Here is a 23,626-nt window from a genome sequence, read left to right as displayed (position 1 = left end):
ACATCATTTTCTTAAGACTTCATTTTTTTAGAGTAGTTTAGGTTCATAGCAAAATTGAAAAGGAGGTACAGAATTTTCCATATACCCCCTGCCCTGCACATACATGGCCTCCACTGTTATAAAGGTCTCCCACCAAAGTGGTACATTTATCACAATTGATTAACCCACATTGGATACATCATATTCACCCAAAGTCAGTAGTTTGCCTTAGCATTCACTCTTGGTGTTAAATATTCTAAGAGTTTGGAAGAATGTATAATGACATGTATGTATCATTATAGTATCACACAGAGTACTTTCACTGTTCTGAAAATCCTCTGCACTCTGCTTCTACATCATATTGAAACTGGAATGTAAAGTTGACTTTGTTGCTAACATATATTATTAATGAGACTATAGACTGATAACTTCAGAAATGATGTTTTGCACCCCTTTAATCTTCAGAATTTTGTTAAAGTAAAATATCAACAGATTCACTTTCAGAATACATTCTATGTCTTATTTTTGATATACTCAATATAAGTGATATTCATCTTCAAAGTTTATTGCTGGTAATGTAGAGATCTCTTTTGGTTTTAATTCATATCACAAGAGAGAGGTACATTATGATACTTTCTGCAACCAATTTTTTTTAACAGAAAAGATGGGTAAGGATCCTCATCAATCTTCCTGTCCCAAAAGTTCATTTTAGTGATTTTCTATTTGGCTCACTGGTGGAAGTTCTGCCAGGCCCCATGTTTTCGTTTTTAAATTGCAATTTGAATCCTTCATACTAAATCATTTTGATAGCATATTTTTTCCCCCTTTGGAGATTAAAGAACACAACTCTTGACTCAGTTTGAAGCCAGTAATCCTCTTAATGAGAAGATGAATTCAGCCACAACATTTCTTTGATTTTTTTTAGGGACAAGTGTGTTAATTAGAAATGAGTCAATGGTAGCAGAAAGAGCTGATAGCCAATTTAATTACATTTCCTTGAAATAATAGAATTGGGTAGCTGGCACACTGTATTCTTCCAGATAGGCATTAAGAACAGTTTTGTATTATTAGTAAGAATTTACGGTAGTTCAAGTAATGATTTAACTTGCATGCGATAAATCTTTTCAGATTTACTTCTACATGAAGCATGGTAAGTATAACGTTCTTTCAGAATTGTATGATGTGTCTGAAATATTTTTAGGAAATGCAAAGTTTTTGTTAAAACTGCAGTGAATGTAAGACAAAACAAATGGATTAATAAAATAGAGCAGTATCTTATTTTTGCACTAGTTAGAATAGTAATCATGAAATGTTTTAAAGTCTCAAGGTGACTGATTTAAGATCTCTATATTAGTGGCTAAATTAGGTGCTAATATAATTATGTCCTCATATGTCCAAACATTCTATGTACACTTCCTTGCCTCTAGATTACATTTGAGGAAGTAAACTTTAGGTTTACTGTCATCTATGAAACATTTTTATATTAACTCTTATTGAAATATAGCTATTTCAGTGTTGTAATTTGATTTTGTAAACATATATAGGTTCTCTATATTGTTTTTTTTTTTTTTTTTTTTTGGCGGTACACGGGCCTCTCACTGTTGTGGCCTCTCCTGTTGCGGAGCACAGGCTCCGGACGCGCAGGCTCAGCGGCCATGGCTCACGGGCCCAGCCGCTTCGCGGCATGTGGGATCTTCCCGGACCGGGGCACGAACCCGTGTCCCCTGCATCGGCAGGCAGACTCTCAACCACTGTGCCACCAGGGAAGCCCCTCTATATTGTTTATTTACAACTTAGGAGAAAACTTATGAGAAAACTTAATTTATTTCTTCTCCCAAATAGCTCTTTTTCCTGTAAATATCAATTGCTCTTCTAATAAAAACGTTCATCTCTCTTGAAATTTGATTATCTGAAAGTATTACAGTGCTTTTCTCCTACCAGAAATATTTTATATTCTAAGTTTAGGGGACCTGGAGGAGGATTAAATCTCCTCTATATCATTAGCCAACATTCCTTATGGGATTTAGTTAAAACATTAGTGATAAAAAGGTACTCTCTAAAGGGTGAATGGATGTATAATGCATAACTTCATATCTAAGTGACCTAAAGAATCTCCAAAATAACATTGTGTGTTATGACCCTAAAGATATAATAGATACTAGGGAAAATAACCTGTTTCTTTGGTCAAGAATATATTTTATTGCCTGGTATAATATAAAACAAATTTAAAATACTTCTAATTGTAAAATAAATTTTTACAATTAGAAAAATTGTAAAATGTAAAAATTGTAAAAAATGTAAAAATTTTACATTATGCACATTATACGTGCATAATGTATTGTTATGACCATTACATTAAAGATTGTTTCCTTGAGTAATGTGTTCTTGTCTGATACATGGGCTTAGATATTTCTGAAAATTCATATATGCTGAGTTACTTGTGTGCTGGATCTAGTGATAACTTTTTTTCATTATTTTGAAATATCACTCAAGCAATCTATATTTGAATGATATAATTTTGAAGCAGTGGTCTGACTGTGGAAGGATAAACATTCAAAAAGAACTTATTTTTACCTTAGGGATTAGAGAAATATGACATATTTAGAACACTTTTAAAAACTACTGCAGGGCTTCCCTGGTGGCGCAGTGGTTGAGAGTCTGCCTGCCGATGCAGGGGACACGGGTTCGTGGCCTGGTCCGGGAAGATCCCACATGCTGCGGAGCAGCTGGGCCCGTGAGCCATGGCCGCTGAGCCTGCGCGTCCCGAGCCAGCGCTCCGCAACGGGAGAGGCCACAGCAGTGAGAGGCCCGCGTACAGCAAAACAAACAAACAAACAAAAAAAAGCAAACAAAAAACTACTGCAAAAGTAGGGTCCAAACAGCTAGTCAATACATGCTTGGCTAACATATTGTATAAGCTTTATTACTTTTACACGTAAAGCAATGTTGACTTACAATGAGACTTTTAGGTGGAAAAAAATGTAGGGAAAGGACTTCTTTTCCTTTATCTCTATTCATTTGTTCCTTTAAATGAATTTCTTTATTCTCAAGGCTATTCATCATAAATAATTAAATGATAGCCATTAATTGAAACTCAGGTTCTAAAGGCAGAGAAAAATAGTAGTTTTAGCCAAGTGTCTGTATTTTTAGATTTATTCAGTTGAAGAAACACTGAATTTGTCTATACAGTTGTAAAAAGGAATATATTTAACTACATAATATAAAATATATAGTATATGAAATGTATAATACATTATTATATTATATAAGAATATATATATGTGTGTATATATATAAATTCTGAAAAAAAGAATATTTGTCCATTTTAAAATTAATTTTCTTTAAAACTTAATTTTCCATGCTCTCACGTACAGCAGCTTATCTCCCCAATAATCAAGAGGTAGTGAAATAGTGATTTAAAACTAGAAGTAAACCGTGGGCTAAGACTAAAAGGGCCATATTGCAATCCTGACCCTGGAAAATCTCAGTAAATATGCTCATGCAAGTAGTTTCACTTCCTGATTGATGGTTTACTCATTTTTGAACAGAAGAAGACTGGACTAGTTTCTCTACCACATTTTAATAACATGAATTGATAATCAGAATTCAATTAAAGAGGAAGATTCCACTAATTGCTTATTAGGTGCCCAGTGGATTTAGGGCTTCTACTAGGTGTGAGTCCCCCCATTGAAAATTATAATTTACCTTGTTAACTTCATACTTTGCTACTTTGTTTTAATATAGCATTTAAAACATGAATGATAACATGAACGTGTTATAAATAGGAACGCAAATTGGAAATCATAACAAGAGAGAGTAATGTCCTATATTTCTACCTTTTACACTAAGAAAATCTAAAAGATTACAGAACTGTCATAAAACAACAGAATAAATTTGTAGTAGGTCTGGAAACTTAGAAGAAGTGTGTCATCGGCAGGAGAAAGACTCTTGGAGACTAGAAAGCAAGTGGAATCATATTGCTGGAGGGGAAAAAAAAAAGTGGAGAAAAGTTCAGGTCAAAGCAAGGTCACCGAGAAACTACTACAGAGGTAAAAGCAATTCCAAAAATATTCAAGTTCAGAGACAACATACATAAAAAGAACCTGGAGGTTCAGGATCAAATGTCAAAATAATTAATTAGGGTTACATTAAGGACAAATGGGTACTGTACTCACCTTATCATGAGCTGTAAGCAGCACTTGTAGGTAGGCTGAGTTTAAATTTTGAAAATTGCTTTCAAAATGTGAACTACTGTCTGAAAAGGGCTCTGAATGTAAGTATTGGGGTTTGGAAAGAAGCAGAAAAGAGCCCAGAGTAGTTCCAGATAACAGCACAGACAGGACGAGATAGGAAAGGGAGCCTCTGATTCTGAGGTTAGCCATCCAGCTAGTGGATGTTCTGTACTGGCGCTTAGTGGAGTGGCCGCTCTCAGTGCTAGGACTTCAGCATCAGAACAGAGCTCCCAGATAATTTACAACCCTAGAAGGATACAGAGTTATGGTATCCAGAAGTCAGACTAGCTCATATTCTGCTGAGACCACAGTGCGACCCTTTTGTGACAATCCCTTGGGGAGCACTCATTCATCAGAGATAAGAGTCAATAAAACTAAGGAAAGACAGCAAAGAAAAAAACCCTAATATTTGAGGAGAAAGAAATCAACGCTTGATTCCACCTAGAAGATACACCTGCCCATGACTTAGAAGGCAAAAGAGAGGCCACGTGTACAGCTCTGCTCCCAAGTATAATCCTAGAAGTGTTTAGTATTTTCTTTGTCCATGCAAATATTGTTTCAACTGGCTGATTGCTAGCTTAATGGATATTGATAGGCAAGGGGTAAGTCATCATGTTTTCGTTCCTCACTTTTTACTCCACATGTTAGCCTAGATTTAGTGTAGCCATGGAGCCAACACTCTGGGAAATTAGTACAACGTCTTGCTATTTCTCTGGTGCACTTCCAAAGAAACTGTAAGGGTATAATTCAGTGAATTAAATCTCCTTCTCATTAAATGGCCTAGAATAGATTTTGTAATCTGTAACTGATCCACACCTTACAAAAACCTAAATACTCCCTAATGTGGGAAAAGTTAAATAAATTATGGTATAATCATTCTATGGTATATTATGTGATATTAAAAATAATGTGTTGAAGTTATATGTATCAATATTGATATAGAGATTATATCATTATGTTAGTAAATAATTTTCAGAACAGTAGGAAAATGTGACCTTTTTTATTTTAAAGAAAAAAGCATATTCAACAGAAACCCAATGCTATATGTATGTGTGCCAGTGTGTGTGTGTGTAAATGTTTTGAAGAATCCTCTTGTTCTTTTTGATAATGAGTAATTCTGGTCAGAGAAGTGGATTTTTGAAAAAAGAGCATGAGAAACTGTGACTTCTTTTTCTCTGTTTTTTTTTTAGTTTTTATAGTATACTCATACAAAATATTATTTATATTTAGTAACTTAGGTATTTTAATGTCATGTGAGATCCCACATCAGTCACAACCTCTTGCCATCTCTCTAGATCTCCCTTCTTTTTTCCTTTTTTTTTTTGGCGGTACGCGGGCCTCTCACTGTCGTGGCCTCTCCCGTTGCGGAGCACAGGCTCCGGACACGCAGGCTCAGTGGCCATGGCTCACGGGCCCAGCTGCTCTGCGGCATGTGGGATCTTCCCGGACCGGGGCACAAACCCGTGTCCCCTGCATCGGCAGGCGGACTCTCAACCACTGCGCCACCAGGGAAGCCCTAGATCTCCCTTCTTATCTCAAATTATTATTTTTTACCCATTGTGCTATTGTTAAATACCTTCTTCTCTGAAGCCTTGGAAACTGACCACCTCACCTACCCCACAAAAACTCAGCTGAAAGAAAGTCTCATACTATTTAATACCAACTGTTAAGATACTAAGCCTCCTTCTGTGGTTAGAGGAAGAAGGGACTCCTCTTAGAAAGCTGTACCTTTAATTCCATCAACATAGAGGTTCCACAGATACTCTAGGTAGAGGTGGAGTGATTTTAGTGTATATCCATCACTGCCAGGGATTTCTTCAAGGGCAAATGCTTATAAACCAAGTGTAGTATAAACCAAATGTTAATATTACTCTATTTAAAGCAAATGTAATGACTATCAATGAGAATGCTTCTGCTGACAAAAGACTAATTTTCTGTGATATTAATCTGAACCTTCTTACTAACTGAAGTAAAATTAATTTATTTTATATTAAATATCTTTTAATCTGGTTTTGTGTAATTTATTTTAGGTAAAAATCTTATTCTACTGTAACGGAAAAGAAAAATACTACTTCTGTTGTGATTTCATGATGGTGACAGCTGTGGGGTATTTTTCTTTAATAAGGCTTTCTAGAGAGAGTCATTGAAGTTGCTTATACTTCTCTGTTACTCTTCAGTCTGGTGTTAGAAAATGCTGACCATAGCAGTAGAAAACTATCTTTCAACAAATATGCGGTTCTTTAGAGAATGAACAAAATAATATTTTGGAAATTAAAACTGTTTTATTGTTTTACCTTTTGCATATGAGACCCATACTGCTTTACTTTCAGAGGCATCCATGTGCCTCTAAGGAATTACTGGATGGTTATTAACTAGTTTGAGAGTGCAAAAATCAGAGTTTAAGAACTTGGAATCTGCATAAACAAACTCTTGCAAGTTTGACCTTTGTAAAATTATACACAATTTTTTTCTTAAAAAATATATAGGCACTCCCCAGGGGACATTTAATTTTATTATAATCTAGAAAAATATTTATGATGGATTAGAAAACAGGATATAATGGATGGGAAATCTCTGCTAGAAAAGAGTACTAAATAACTCTTCAATATTTGTAGGTTGTGGGAAGGAGGAATGAGTTGGACTTAGGAGGTCATCCATGTCATTCTTTACTTTGCTTTTTGAACTAGAATCCTCCATGGCTCAGTCTGTCTGATACGTTGAAGGGAAAACTAAATGCAGAAGTGTCACATTCCCTGTTTTGAACTCTAGGAGGAGACGACCACAGGGGATAATTCAGCACAGACACAGCCTGGGGAGGGAAAAAACGCATGCGTAGTAGAGGGAGATGATTATCCAAATGAACCTTCATCACCTCCTTGTGACATGGAAGGAACTGAGACATTTCTGATAGTTGATTGTGAAGCAGAGCAGAGGTCATAATAAGGCATATCGCTGAGAATCTGGCTAGAGAGTTCCCAAAGGTGCTGCCAAAGGGGCACACAATAGCCTCCTGATCAGATACTGCAGGGCAGGCTGTCTAGATCCGGGGTCCCCTAGGAACCTGGCGGTGAGGAACCTCAGTGAGAGGTGAGCGGCGGGCGAGAAAGGTAAGCTTCATCTGCCACTCCCCACCGCTCCCCATCGCTCGCATTACCACCTGAACCATCCCCCACCCCGTCCGTGGAAAAATTGTCTTCCAGGAAACTAGTCCCTGGTGCCAAACAGGTTGGGACTGCTGGTCTAGATTAAAAAGTCGCAGTCAGATCTCAGAGCATCATCCTTAGGTCAGGGATGATCCAGGTAACTCTGAATTAGGAAATGATGAGGCGGGAGCAGACTGTTAGTTCCCCAGCCACATACTTAGGAGCAGAAACCAGTGGTATTCCCAGAGATGGGAGCGTACTGACCACCTCAGTGAACACCAGCGGGCGCTCTCCCTGAGAACAGACCAACCGTGCCTCAGCAGAGTCCAGAGCCAGAATCAGATTCAACATGAGGCTCACATGGCAACAAAGAGTAGAGGAAGGGCAGATCTGATCCCCATCCTTCCTCTTAATCTTTGTGTAACTTTAAATGAGAATGTATTTTAAAGCTGAGAAAAGCTGAGATATTGTTAAATGATAGATGTACTCAGTGGGAGGATTAAGTCATTTATAGAAATAAAGAAACTACCACATATCTATGTAGGACTATTTAGAACATTTCTAATACCACTGCTAAAATGATAAAAATATACTATTTTAAATTAATACGTGGTTTTACGTTGACTTTTCTGTTTCTTTGTGTGTTTATTAAGTGAACCCTAAGTACAGCCTTGAGGGCAAGAAAATTAAAATATTCTGATTTCAAGTAAATTTAGGAATTATACAACAAAAATGCATAGAAAATGTTTTATGAACAAAAATGATAATTGTATTGAATAATATGACATTTGATAAATTCATTTTAGAGAAAATCAATGATTACGTTCCCAAATATGTTTAAATTTGTAGCTGCAGAACTTGCATTTCACACATAAAAATCAAAATCTTATAAAATTATACTGTTTTAATCTGTAATTTATAGGTGTAGTTTGGAGTGTAACTTTGCTATCTGATTTTGTAATCGAACATAATGGGAAAATACAGACTCCATAGCTAGGCTGACTGACTCTACCTCTATATAGTTGTGTGAACTTGATCATTAATTAACTTTTGTTCTTCAATTTCCCCACCTGTAAAATGGTAGTAATAACAGTAGTCACTTCACTGGATTGTTTGGCAGACTAAAATGAGAAGTTATTCTAAATCAGGTAAAGTGATTAGAATAGCGCCTGGCACATTGAAGCAGTATATGAGGCTTGGCTTTTATTATCTTCAGCCAGTAGGCAGCAGAAAGAATCCATAGCAAATATCAGATAGCGCAAATTTCTGCAATATTAATTTCAACATTAGATATAGTTAAGTATTATCTTTCTCATTTCTGACCTTAGAAATATTCAACATTCCAATTCCATATGTAGCATCACCAGGCCAGTGCATAATTGTTCCAATTTAAATTTTGCTCCTAAGTGATTTTAGCTCTTATTTTTGAAGCAGCTTATACAGAAATAACTTTAAAAATCACAAGCGTTTTTGGTACGCTGTGATACATGTTTTCCAGAATTATTCTTGAATATATTACTTAGAGTTCTTCAAGAAGTTTATGAAATATTCCTATGCATGTAGTGCTAATTGAAAGCTAACATGAAAGCATCTTCGGCTCAGGGACTTTACAAAGTTCCATAGCAATGGGCAGAATCTGGAAACTGATCGTTATAAAGACTTATCTAGGCCTGGATCTCCCCGATAATCAACAAACTTATTTAAAAAACTCTTCCTGGTTATGGGGGTACGGTAATACTTTCCTTACCCTCAGCAGGCCTGCTATGTTTGTTTTGAATATATCATTATCTTGGTATTAAAAATTATCCTCCACTGAATGTTTCTACCACTGCTTAGGAAAAAGAAAGTATCTTATACTCCCCTTGTATCAACAAGGAAAGTAAGATAACTTACAAAATCACAGTTTGTTAAAATCCTTCAGAAAGCTGAGGACACAAAGAAACCTATATGAACAAAATCAAGTAATGAGAAGCCTTCCTAGGAGAGACCCAAAGCTTCTTTTAACCCCAATGGAAGAGAAGAAAGCATCCATTAATGAGGGTAAGAAAAAGCAGAAGAAATTTTGAAGAACTTTTATAACTTAGCGGGGGCTAGCATAATGATTTAAAATCCCTGGGGGCACTGGCCACAAAAAGAATCTGCACTCAACCACCATTTCCCTTTGGCCTTCATCAAGGCTCAATGGAATACTGGGGCCAGAGCAAGAGCTGGGAGAAACTCTCTCTGTCCTGGGTACCCCAGTCCTCAAGGCAGTGGCTTCCTAGAACAGGCGTAAGAGCAGGACAGCTCTTAGTGACCTCCTTAAGGCCCAGGTCCACTCCTACCAGCTGAAGGCAGGGCAGGAGTGAGAGAAAAATTTCTGCAGGAAAACGTCTGAATTTTGTGTGTCATGGAATACATGACAGAGGCCACTACAGCTGGGCTAGGGGCAGGATTGCTGAGAAAAATTCCCTGAGTTAAGAGCACATGAGTTTTTGCTGAACTCTGTGGACAGAGAAGAAATGAGAAAAATCCTCTAGGTACTGGGGTCTTCACTGAATAATGAGGTGACTTGGTGGCTTGGCAAAGGGCAGGAGAGCCGCAAGTTACATGAGGGACAGGCATGCAGGAGTATGATGGCTGAGAATGCCACAGCAGAATTGAGAGAGGACCCCCAGGCACTCATACCAGTCCATGCTTGTACAAACAGTTAAAAAATTATTCTACACTTGGACCTCTTTCTTACTTACTGTCATAAATTACACTTGAATTTTCACATCCTGACATGTAAGCTCTATAATCCTAGGGATCTCCTCCTTCACACCAATTCCTTTTACCCTGAGGTCATGCTGTGTGTCTTTCTGTTTCAAAAGTCCACCGTTCTTACTGACTATCCATTTAAGTTCCATATGTTTTTAGCTGGCCTGCCAGGGCCAGGCCAGCTAGGGGGAAGGAGAAGAAAAACATGGCACCCACCAGTGCTTCCTTGCCTGGAGGAAATTCCATCACATTTGTCATATGCCCTAAAATTTGTAAAAAGAATCCACTTCTCATATGACCCAGGCACTTTTCAAACTGCTTCTCTGCACTATGACTTGAAACAAGTGAGTTTGTGCATGGGCTGTTCAAGAGTGGGGTATTGGTTTCCCACAGCCCTTCAACTCTTCCAGATGAAAGCCCTGCTGGTTTTCAGAGTCAAATGTCGTCCTGGTGCAGGTCCCCTGTGCAGAGGAGCAGGATATGGGGCTAGTATAGCCTACTCTTCAGGGGGGACCTCACAGTGGTGACATCCCTCCCAGTTGCTACATTGTGGGTATGGGTTCTGACTAGACCTTGTCTCTTCCCCTCGTACCTGTCCCAATGTGTCCTTTTCTTTATATCCTTAGTTGTAGAAAACCTGTTCTGCTAGTCTTCAGGTCATTCTCAGTGATAGTTGTTGTATATACAATTATAATTTTGGTGTGTTTGTGTAATTGTAATTTTACTCATGGTCATCCCATTCTGCCGTCTTGATCCCAACATGATTTTCCTGTGCTCAATTTCATTGATTTCAACTCTTAATTGTTATTATTTCTTTTTTTTTCTACTTAATTTAGATTTAATTTGCCATTCCTTTTTTCTAGCTTCTAAGGTGGAAGCTTAAATGATTGATTTTAGGTCTTTCTTGATTTCTGGTATATGCAATGAATACTGTAAAATTTCCTCTAAGCACTGTTTTCACTGCATCCCACACATTTTGATAGGTTGTGCTTTCATTTTAATTCAGTACAAGTTGCCTGACTATCTTGGTCAGTAGATCATGAGACTCTTAATTTTGTTTGAATATTTAAAAGTTTCTCTTGAGATTTCTTGTTTCACCCATTTGTTATTTAAATGTGTGTTGTTAAATCTCCCAATGTTTTAGGATTTTCCAGTTATCCTCCTGTTATTGATTTCTAGTTTAATTTCATTTTTTGTCTGAAGGCAGTAATTGTATGGTTTCTATTTGTTTAAAATGTTAAGGCATGTTTTATTGCTCAGTATTTGTCCTATTTTGGTGAATGTTCCATGTGAACTTGAGAAGACTGTGTGTGTTCTGTTGTTGTTGGAATGAAATAGTCTATAGATGTCAATTATATCCAGTTGATTGATTTTGTTGTTGAGTGAGTTCAGCTGTGTCATTTCTGATTTTCTGCTTGCTGGATCTATCCATTTCTGCAGGAGGGGTGTTGAGGTGTACAACTATGATAGTGGATTCATTTATTCTTTCTTGCAATGCTATCAGTTTTTGCCTGACATACTTTTTACTGTCTGTTTTTAGGCACACAAACTTTGATTGTTATGTCTTCTTAAATAATTGACCCCTTTATTGTTGTGTAATGTTCTCTTTATCCCTGATAACTTTCCTTGTATTGAAGTCTGCTCTGTCTAAAATTAGTATAGCCACTCCTGCTTTCTTTTTAATCTATGTGTGTCTTTATATTTAAAGGGGATTTCTTGTAGACAATGTATGATAGGGTCTTACCTTCTGATCTACTTTGATGCCTTCTTTTTATAAACTGGTTTATTAACACCACTGCCATTCAAGTGATTATTGGTATTGTTGAATTGAGTCTGTCATATTCATCACTGTTTTCTATTTCTTGCCTTATATTTCCTACCTATTTTTCCTTTTGTAGTTTTAATTGAGAATTTTATGATTCTATTTTTTCTCCTTTCTTAGTATGTCAGTTATACTCCATTTTAACCTTTTTTTTTTTTAGTGCTTGTCCTAGAGTTTGCAATATATATTTACAACTATTCCAAGTCCATTTTCAAATAACACTATATTGCTTAATGGATAGTGTGCATAACATAATAACTCAATAATTCTAATTCCTTCCCCCCATCCCTTTATCTTTGCTGGCCTTCATTTCACTTATATATAAGTATATGATATATAATTATATATGTATATAAATGTATATAATTTTATATGTATATGTGTATATTATATATTAATAAGCACACAGAACTGAATACAGTGTTATTTTGAACAAACTGTTATCTGTTAGGCCAATTAAGGAAAAAAATATGTTTTTATTTTACTTTCACTTATTTCTTCTCCAGTGCTCTTCCTTCTTCTGTAGATTAGAGTTTCTGACCTATATTATTTTTCTTCTCTCTGAAGAACTTCTTTTAAAGTTTTTGCAATGCAAGGTTACTGGTGAGAAATTCCCTCAATTTTTATTTGTCTGAGAATTTATTTCTCCTTTACTTTTGAAGGATAATTTGCAGAGTACATAATTGTAGGTTTTTCCTCAACATTTTAAATATTTCACTCCACTCTGTTTTTGCTTGAATGGTTTTTGAGAAGTTGGATGTAATGCTTATTTTTGATCCTCTATAAGTAAAGTGTTTTTTCCTCTTGCCTCTTGCAGAATTTTTTCTTTATATTTGATTATGTTTATAGCTTGAAAATGATATTCATAAGGGTAGTTTTTCGGCATTTATTTTGCTCTAGTGTTTTCTTGGATCTATAGTTTGGTATCTAACATTAATTGGAAATTCTAAGTCATTATTGGTTACATATTTCTTTTTTTCTCTTTCCGACATTCCCATTCACATATATTATAACTTTTGTGTCTACATATTGTTTTTTCCAATCTTTGTTCTCTTCACTTTTCAGTTTTCAAAGATGCTATTGATGTATCCTTGTTAAATTAAAAGACAGATCCCAGTCTTGAAAACTCCCTAGGTAGACAAAACCAGTTTATTCATACAAACAAAGCTTCATTTAGCTTATTCTGCTAGGCTAACTTGACCTGGGTCATTTCTTATATGCCTCTGAAAATTATAAGCAAAACATAAACTGTTTCCCCAATTTGATATGAGGTAACCACTAAGTAATTCCCTATCATTTAAGAAAATTTTGGTATTATAGCCAAACACTGTGAAGAATAAACAATCTCTGCTGTCTCACTATATAAACCACTTTATAACAATATACCCCTGAGCCACATTCCATGTTTTTTGGCTTGAGTGCTTTGGTTCAGGAACTGTCTTTTTGGTGTGTGCAAAATAAACTTTTACTTATTATTACTTCAGTGATTCATTGGTTTTACTTCAGCCATGTCTAAACTTTTGATATCCTAGCTCAGAAATTCTTACCTCAGCTGTGTCCAGTCTACTCATGAGCCCATGAGAGTCATTCTTTATTTCTGCTTATAGTATTTTTTATCTCTTGATTTCCTTTTTGGCTTTTTTCTTAAGATTCCCATCTTTCTGCTTACAATGCCTTTCTCTTCTTGAATGTCATCTCCTTTATCTGTTAGACCTCTTAGCAGATTAATCATAGTTGTTTCAAATTCTCAGTCCGATAATCCCAACGTCCCTGCCATGTCTGATTCTGATGTTTCCTCTGCCTCTTCAAACTGTAATTACTGCCTTTGACATGCCTTGTAATTTCTTTCCTGATAGCCAGACATGATGCACTGGGTAAAAGCAGTTGCTGTAAATAGGCCTTTAGTAATGTGATGGTGGGGTGTGGGGGGGAGGGGAAGTGTTCATAATTCTATTAATAGGTCTCAGTCTTTTCATGAGCCCATCCCTCTGGACTGTGAATTGCATATGTACTTCTCATTCTCCCTTCCTTTTGTGAGACAGGATGACTAGTATGGTCTGAAGTTTGGTGTTTCCCTTCCAGCAAGTCAGTCAGGTTCAAAACCCCAGCAGGTTAGAATATGGTTAAGTAGTTTCACCTGTGCACAGGCCTTTTTAAGGAGAACAGCATGCTCAGGTGTGTTTCAAAATAGTTCCTTTTTCTCTCTCCCTGCTGGAAGCTCCAGAGTCTTTCACTCCAGTATTTACTGTGAGAACTTTGTTGAGCTCCTGGAGGTGAAGCTAACAGTTGCATGGAGGGGCCCACCTATAACTACATCCCTTGAAGTTTTTAATTCTTGGACTTGTCTGCTCTGAGCCTCCAGCAACTTGTTAATTAAAGTTCAGCTTTTTTTTTTTTTTACTCTGGGACCGGTTCTGGTGGAGTTTCAGCTCATGAGTTTCTGCTCCGGTAAGTTGTGTTTCCTTTTGTCTGCTTATCTGTCTCTCCAATTCGGGTTCATTTGTTTGCTCTGTGATCTTACTTTTCTTTAAAAAATTTGTTGGTTTTTTAGATTGTTCAGCCTTTTACTTGTTGTTAGAACAGAGTTACAACTTCCAGTCTCCTTACAAGCAGATTCAAGATACATGGGAAAATTTTAATTGTTTTAGACATTTAATAGAACTTTTTATTTTGTCTTTAGTATGGGATATTTAATATTTCAAAAGATAAAGATGATAATGTGGTTTATCCTTCTTATAAAGAACTGAGATATCTCCATTAGAAATGTACGTGTGCTTTCGTATAAATTTTTCAGCCTATGTGAATTATATGCTTTATTTGAAATATTTTAAATAATATTTGATTTTACTGAACTTTTAAGATTTTATTCATTAAATATTTTCTTGGACCTGTTCTGAGCAGAAACTGTTACTAGTGCTGGTTAAACTATCGTTTGAAGACAAAATGGCCTGTCTTCATGGAGCTTCCAGTGAAATTTTTATTTAAATAATTTATTTTTATTTAAAATTTCCATTTTGTCCTTATTTCTTTGCTTAAAATTTCTACCTGTTTGATTTATTTCAAATATGTTTCTTTACCACAGAGAGCATAGTTTTATAATAGGTGCCTTAAAATCCTTATTTGATAACTTTATCATCTGAGTCATCCCAGAATGAAAGTCTCTCAGAATGAAAGCCTTTCTCCTTGAGAATGACTCGTATTTTCTTCAGTTTTGGTATGTTAAGCATTTTTCAAAATTATTATTATTTCCTGGATGTTGTGAGTTGTGTAGACTCTGGATTTTGTTATAATCCTCTGGAGAATGTTGATGGTTTGTTTCTGTAGGAGATGGAGTTTATTTTGTTAAGACTGCCAGTTGTGTTTTACTTTTTGTTGCAATGGCTCAAGTTTCAGTTGTTTTCTCAAAACCTTGGTCATGCTGATTTTGGCCTGTCTCATTTGAACCTGTGAGATTCAGGGGTTAGGCTGAGATTTTTCAGGTGATTCAAATGTCAGCTGAGTGCTCAAAATTGTTGCTGTGCTAATTTGGGTTTGTGCAAAGCACATGTGGTTCACTTACTAGGCTGGGAGATTTATGGGCTTCTACACAGAAATGCTGGCTTCCCCTCCTCTAGGGTTTCCTCCCATACTGTGGCCTAAGTCACTTTCTTTCTTTATTCCCTGGCCAGAAATATCCAAATTTTCTGTCAAAGCTTTAGCTGCACGTGCTGCATGCCACTGTGCAAGTGGTGTCTCCCCTTGGTGCAAAACCATGAAAGAAGAAGCGAAGATAAAACCAGGACAGTCACCTGCAACTGGGTTGCTTCTCCATGTTTTGGCTCATTTCCATCACTTATCTGCTCTTGTTTACCTTCCAGGGTCCTCAAGTAGTGTTTGTTTGTTTGTTTTCTTTTGTAATGTATCCAAATTTACTGTTGTAATTAGTGAGAGGGATGGGTGCTAAGGGCTTAGATCTCAGAGGCAGAATGGGGACTCCCATATGGCTTGCACTTTTATTAAGTACATATTTCCCTTCGACAGTAAGACATTGAAGGAGTTTCCACCCACATTTTGAAAAGTAGTATGTTTGTAGCATTTCTGAAGTTGTGTCTGATGAGTCCGTGAATGGTATAGGCTTCTGAACCAGTATTGGATTCAGCACTAAACTGAACCCACATGGTAATTAATTGGCACCAATTAGGTAAACGTGGCCTTATGGCTGCCCAGCTGCTTGGCAAGAAAGTAAGATTGAGAAATCAACTTTCATTTTTGCTATTTAAAGTCACCCGTATCTATTATTTTTGAATTTGAGCAGCTGCGATCTCTTCTGAAAATTGAACAAACACATCTGTCTTAGTAAGCTGCTAGATTTAAACGACAAAAAGCTTTCTGTTAAAGTAAACATTTAAACACATTAAATCCTATTGCTGCTACAGCTCTATCAGGTACTCACATGCAACTTATGTTTTAACTGGAAAATAATTTCACTCAAATTATACACACTTTTATTCTTTAGTAACTTATTACTAAGAGGTGGCAAAAGATAATACAATTATCTATTAGTTGAGTGCTTAATCTTTTTGTGGTAACTGCCACAGTCAAATCCAAATTAATGATTAGATTTCCAAGTCAATTTTTTATCTTCTTGCTGATGGTAGTCACTCTGGCATCCGATATATGGACCCTGTTAAACATTTTGAGCCAGCAATATATTTTAAAACACAGCAGCAAAACTTACTATTGATTGAATTACTCATATTATATTCCCAAGATGAAGATGGGGAGAAAATCATGGCGTCAATAAATACAGGATACAATTCTATTTTAGTAATCCTCTGAAGATCATCCTGCAAGTTGGTAACAATTTTATTGTTAATTCTCTTTATTTGTATGTTATACCCCTGTGTTGGGTAAGTGGGAATGTAATTGATTTTAATTTAATTCTATAATACCACATTGACTTCTCCATTTTTCTCATTCTGAGAACTTGATTTTTGTTATAGTTTCTGGAAGCTCATAGTCCTAAATTGAATACACTATGTATAAAAGTTTTTACAATTGTTAGAATCAAAATGGCATTTGCCATTTTATAAATTACCTAGAATATAATAAACAGAGAAATTGTCATTTTTCTATGAAAATGACACCATTTTCATAAAAGAAACTTCAAAAATAGATTTAATAGTTACATAACTATTGAGAGTAAGTGAGATGTTTCTAATTTTTGACCTTTTGATGCATTCTTTTCTTCCAAAAATATCACTGTTATAAAGAAAATAAATAGTATTAAGAGCAAAGTATTTTTATGTAGAAAAATAACTAGGTCTCTAGGCTCCTGTATGAGGTTGCTAGGGCTGATGTAACAGAGTTCTACAAACTGAGGCTCTTAAACAACAAATTTATTGCCTTAGAGTTGAGGAGACTAGAAATCAGGGATCAAGGTGTCAGCCTGGTTGGTCCCTTCTGAGATCTGTGAGGGACACTCTGTTACTTGCCTCTCTCCTAGCTTCTGGTGGTTTCCTGATGATCACTGTCATTCCTTGGCATATTTTTCTGGCTAAGAAAAATCTTCATCTTCATGTGGCATTCTCCCTTTGTGTGACTGTGGCCAAATTTCCTTTTCTTATAAGGACACCAGTCCTATTGGATTAGTGCACTCACTAACGATCTCATTTAAACTTGATCATCCCAATGGATTCCTGTCTCCAGTAAGATCACATTCTGAGGTACTAGGAGTTTGGACTCCAACATATCTTTTCTGAGGAGAAACAATTCAACCCATAATATCATCCAAAATCAGGAAATATGTGAGCTAGAGATTAATTAATCATTCCCTTTCTTTTGCATATTTAGGTAATTTCCAAGAATACAACAGCCCATTTCTGTTTGTTTCTCTTTATTCAATTCCTACTTGTTTTAGGGAAAAGAAATACACTGATGGAAATTTAATAAAGCAAATTATTTAATTCTATAAGAGCTTGTTTCAGTATAACAATAACTCATCTGTTTTTCATTCAAGTAAATATTTTTGAGTACTCTGGGAAAACAGACTTTCATTTCATTAGAAGAATTCAAAAGTTTCTGCCCTCTGATGGGTTGGGTGTTGGACTTTACTTGTGCAAATTAAGAAGTTGTTATCTAAGCATAAGAAAAAAAATCTTGAATTTTCTAATTGTTGCACTTCTCCAAGAAAATTTTCTCTTTTATTAATGTGATGAAAAGCCTACACCACAGGGCCAGAAACTCTGAGGTTCCTAATTGTGTTCTGAGTCAACAACTGTCATTACTCTTATTGTTACAGATAATAACATATTAATGTCAGACTCGAAGCCCTTGAGTTCAGTGCTGTTTGACTGCATTTTAAGTCTTGGTGTCTAAGAGCCTCATGTCTAGAAAGCCCAAACTCATTAAAGAAGTGCAGATTTTGTAGTGTTGAACATATAGCAAAGGCTTTGGGAACCATGCATGTAAATGACAGACACAAACTGGCATAGTAAACACATTGGGAACTGAATTAAGACTTAAGTCACCACACACACAAAGGGAAGCAGAACTTACAGCCCAAAACTAACTTTTTGAATATGTGCTGATGAAACATAAGTAAAAGTCTATCTAGTATAGCATTCACATTATCCAGAATATAATGCAGATGATTTGACATACAAGCAATTAGAATTATAGAGCACATTCTTGGGGGAAAAAACAATGAACATATGCCAACACTCAGCTGTTCCAGTGTTGGAACTATTAGACAAAGACTTTAGATCAGCTAATATAACTAAGCACTATGAGGTAAAGGAAAACAAATCTCAAATAAATACATAAAATAAAATAAACTTATCAACAATTACATTTTATTATTCTAAATACTGATACTTCAATTAATAAGCAGAATTCCTCAAACAAGAGAAAAAGACATCACTATTTTGCCTACCAAAGTAAAGAATATTCATAAAAGACCAGAAAACCTATTTTAATAACATAAAATTGTCATCAAAACAAAGATGAAGGCAGTATTATACAATCAAAAAATGGAACTCATATATAAGACACATGTACGAGTCTCAAAACATGGAGTAGAATATTTTGGCATCCAATTAATAAAATAAAATTGCAAAAAGTAAGTCTAAAAGATCTGAACAAGACTGGCAAATCCTTGATTTAGTTGACATTTTTAGAACAATATATTCACTAACTGGAGAGTACCCATTTTTTCCAAAGTTCCCATTATATATTCACCAAGAGAGACCACATGCTTGGCCATAAAATAGGTCTCCATAAACTTAAGAATTGAAAATATACAATGTTTTCTGATCATGACGAAATTAAATTCGAAATCAACAACAAGAAAAATCCTAATATCTTGAAAGTAAACAACACATCTTTAAACAATTCATGGGCCAAAGGTGAAATCAAAAGTGATAGTAGAAAATGTTTTGAAGTGAATGGGCAAAAATTATATCAATACTCATGGGATATAGGCAAAGCAATTCATAGTTTATATACTATCTTTAGTGCTTCTAAATCCAGGGACCTAAGGATTTACATTTCAAAGCCTGGAAAGAAAAGCAAAGTGAAGCCAAATAACTGGAAGGAAGGAAATAATAAGAGCAGAAATCAATGAAACAAAAAAGCAGCTGCTTGATAGAGAAGTATAACCAAGACAAGAGCCAGTTCTTTGAAAAGATCAACAGAAGTTACCCATCTTTAAAATAACCTGACCAAACAGTAAAAGAAAAGAACAAAATCAATAATGTCATACATAAACAAGCAGGGTTATCTCAACAGAGAATGAGTGCAGTAACATTGTGAAAATGGTTTTGACCTCAAGGGCTGGACATGCTGTAAGAATCAGTGCTATACAGGAGTGAGCTATGAGTTCAATGTATTTATTTCTTCCAGTGAAAGCCATATGTCTTTTCGTTCTGAATGTTTTAACATCCTTCTCTCTTTCACATGTCTATGTATAGATTATTTTATTCTGTTTAAAATTTGAGGGGGGGCTATTCTTGGGATTTTAGAATTATTTTCTTTTTACCAGCTAATTAAATGCTTAGTCACTAGTCTTTCAAATATTGTCTTTCACTTATATTCTCCATTATTTCCTTTTGAAATTCTAATTAGGCAATTGTTAGACCTCCTCAATATCTTCTAATTTATATTTCATCTTTTCCACCCTATATTCTGTGTAACATTTTATATAATGTCTCCATATCTACCTTTTGGTCTTTAGCTATGCACATTTTGCTCTTTCAACTAGACACCAAAATTCTAATTTTAATTATTAAATTTTTATTTACAGATATTCTCTTTGTCCCTCAGATCTCACTTATCTATTTTAATAGTCTATTTCTACTCACATAGTCAAGATATTCTTATATCTTTTAAAATATTTAAAAACCCTTTTATGACTTTCTATATATAGTTTTGACAAACCTGAGGCTATGATTTATTGATTTTGCTGATTAGTAATTATTATAGTTTATATTTTTGTGTATTTAGTGATTTGTTATTGCTTGTTCATGTTCCATTAAATTTTATCTTTGGTGCTTTTTTAAGTCCTGGTTTTAAAAATTGTCTCCCCTGAGAATATTTGAATTTGTTTCTTCCAGTCTTGTAGACACTATTATCCTATTATGTTTAGACGGTATTCCAACTTGGGATTTTTAAGATCAATGGATAATGTAAATTCAGGCCCCAATCTTTTTATGTGTGAATTTGGGGTTACAAATCCTCCTGGCAAATGTTTATTCTTTCTTCCTCTACAATTATGGGCAAGGACAAAACAGGCCATTATCTTCATTTTCTCCTTTGCTGGGACAGATTTTTTTTTTTTTCCACCCTGAAGTGACTCACCAAGTATGTTACCTCTTGGGATTATTAACTTTTTGCAGAGTTCTGTAATCTATTATACAACTCTAGTGTCTTTATAGATTATAGAACTGTAGTGTCTCTATCACTCTAGTGTCTGGTGTGCAACCACATTTTCTGTGGATTCTTCTTCATTTTTTTATTTCTTCTTTTTTTTTTTTAAAGGAAGAATTGGGAGACTGCCAACTTGGTCCACTTTATCCTTTTCCTTTTTATTTTATCCAGCATTTTTAAGTATGATAAAAGCATTTTTTGAGCATTTAGTTTGTCATCTTGCTCATTACAGAAACTATCATTTTAAATCAACATTTATTATGGGATTGGGAGGGTTTATTGTTATTTTTTCCTCTACAGACTGAGTCAATATATTTATGTTTGCATATTATTTTACAGCTCTCAACTGTCCAATTTAAATGGTTTGTTAGTTTAAAATATGACTAATAGATTTGTATCATTTTACTTTTGCCTTTAAAATTTTAACACCTACTTAGAAATACTATCAACATTAAAGCAGGATATAAACTTTTGGAATGCCTCATCTTGCCACTGTTAATGTCCACTCATTTAATTACCTCTGAGACCCATCGAAAGGTAGGTTGCATCCAAATCCCTATTATTTTTTTCCTAGAGATGAGAACTATTTAGAATCCCTGTCTTTTCTCTCTGGGGAACTGATATGTACTACTCAGAAATAAATCTGGTGGGTTTTCATTTACTTTTTCTCTCAGGAAAAAAGGCAAATTCTAAAGAAAATAAAACTTAATATCAGCAAATTGTGGTATAATAGACAAGAAATGGGTGGAACTGTTTTTTTTTTTTTTTTTTCCTGATTAATGCATGTGTTTCAAGCCCAGTATTTAGAGAGTGTTTAGTGGAGTCAAGACTTGATTTCAAAAGCAAACATTTATTGAATAACAGTCACAATGTAAAACATTGTGCTATGCTTGTGATCTTTTCACTGTATAACAAATTGTAACTTTCTTTTTGTCTATTTGTGGCTCCTCCATGATCACTTTGCTAAGTGTGTCCCAAGAGTTGAAAGTCATAAGATCTCAAAGTGCTGCTAACCCTAAAGATCAGAGTTGTTCAATTTGTCCCATCTTGTATTCTTTCTTGAAGATAAAACCAACCCTGTTGCTCTGGCCACAGATGATTAATTAGGTCAGTGATTCCCACAACAGCAACCTCAAGTAAATACAGTTAGGAGACCAGAAAGGGGAGCTCTCATGCCCTATAACAAGAGCAGAGCCCAACAGGAAGGGGAAAGACACAGGACTTAGCCAATGAAAAGCCATGACTTCTTTGTTTACTTAGCCTTCCCAGCTTCCTTTTCCCCTCTATAAAAGCATTCTTGTTCCTTCACTGTCCAGGGATTTGCACAAGTCTTACCATGGTTGCAGACCCTGAATTGCAATTCTCTGCTTATCCCAAATAAACCCACCTTTGCTGTAGAAATACCTGACAGTCTGTTTACTTCAGATCAACAATACTTTAGAAATAATAATTTTGTTTGGAAACTCACTGTTAAGGCATATGAAAGAAAGAAACAACATGTATAACCAGTGTCAAAATAATTTGGCTCTACTATACTTCACTTGAAAGTCTGACAGGTACTCAGCTTTATGGATTTCTTCTTAGAAAACTGCTAGAATTCTTAAGCAAATAAATGTCTTTTAGATGAATATATATCTAACTGCTTAATGCAATTATGATTATGAATGGAAGAATATAATACACTTCTTTAATAACTTCTAATTTTTATTCTTATTTTTCTAAATATAATTTATTACTTGAAATTGGTTTCAATTTATAAACTCACAAACTAGATAGTAAACTTAATACTGAGCCTTAGACTATTGATATTTTAAAATAACCAGAATCTAGAAAACTCAGTTTTTTTTTCTTTATTAATTATTGCAACATTATTGGACACTCACAGTTTTTTTTACTTTAATTATTGCAACATTATTGGATACTAACACAATTTTTTTTTACTTTATTAATTATTGCAACATTATTGGACATACACAGGTTTTTTTACTTTATTAATTATTGCAACATTTTTTTTTTTAATTTTTATTTTTTGCGGTACACGGGCCTCTCACTGTTGTGACCTCTCCAGTTGCGGAGCACAGGCTCCAGACGCACAGGCTCAGCAGCCATGGCTCACGGGCCCAGCGGCTCCGCAGCATGTGGGATCTTCCCAGACCGGGGCACGAACCCGTGTCCCCTGCATTGGCAGGCGGTCTCTCAACCAGTGCGCCACCAGGGAAGCCTTATTGCAACATTATTGAACCTGTTTCATAGAATGGCCATGTTCAGAGACTCCCTATAGAAAAATCAGTCTTTCTCCATAGATAGTCATCATGGTCCCAGAGAGACAACCTCATAACAAATGCTCTGCTAAATCTGGGGAGGAACTTTGATCTTGCTATAGGTCAGGGAGCCAAGATACCAAGTTATCTGCTGACTTACCTTTTTTCCCCAGATTTATATAAAATTCCCTGTGATTAAACTGTAGTTGAAATTGCTTCCACATAGAAAGCTACTAGTTTACTTTGCAAGGATGAAGGTGATAACAGGCCTCATATTATCAGAATTGAAGATGACACCAACATCTGTTTTTGAAATTTGCTAATTAATATCTAAATATTTCCCTATTTTCTATGGATAATAATGCTATTTGTGATTTGAGTTACCTTGGCAAACTCTCAAATTAAGTCAGCTACTGTTTGACTATTTCAATCTATTTTACATTGCATATTTTCAACTAAATTTTGTTTTTGGATGAATTCCAAGAGAAATAAGGCATTACTAGTTGATGCACCTAAAACTTATTTATCAATCTCTTATTGGTGTCC

Source organism: Grampus griseus (genome assembly GCF_964374135.1).
Source record: "Grampus griseus genome assembly, chromosome: 1".
Lineage (NCBI taxonomy): Eukaryota > Metazoa > Chordata > Mammalia > Artiodactyla > Delphinidae > Grampus > Grampus griseus.
This window is presented reverse-complemented; position numbering follows the sequence as displayed.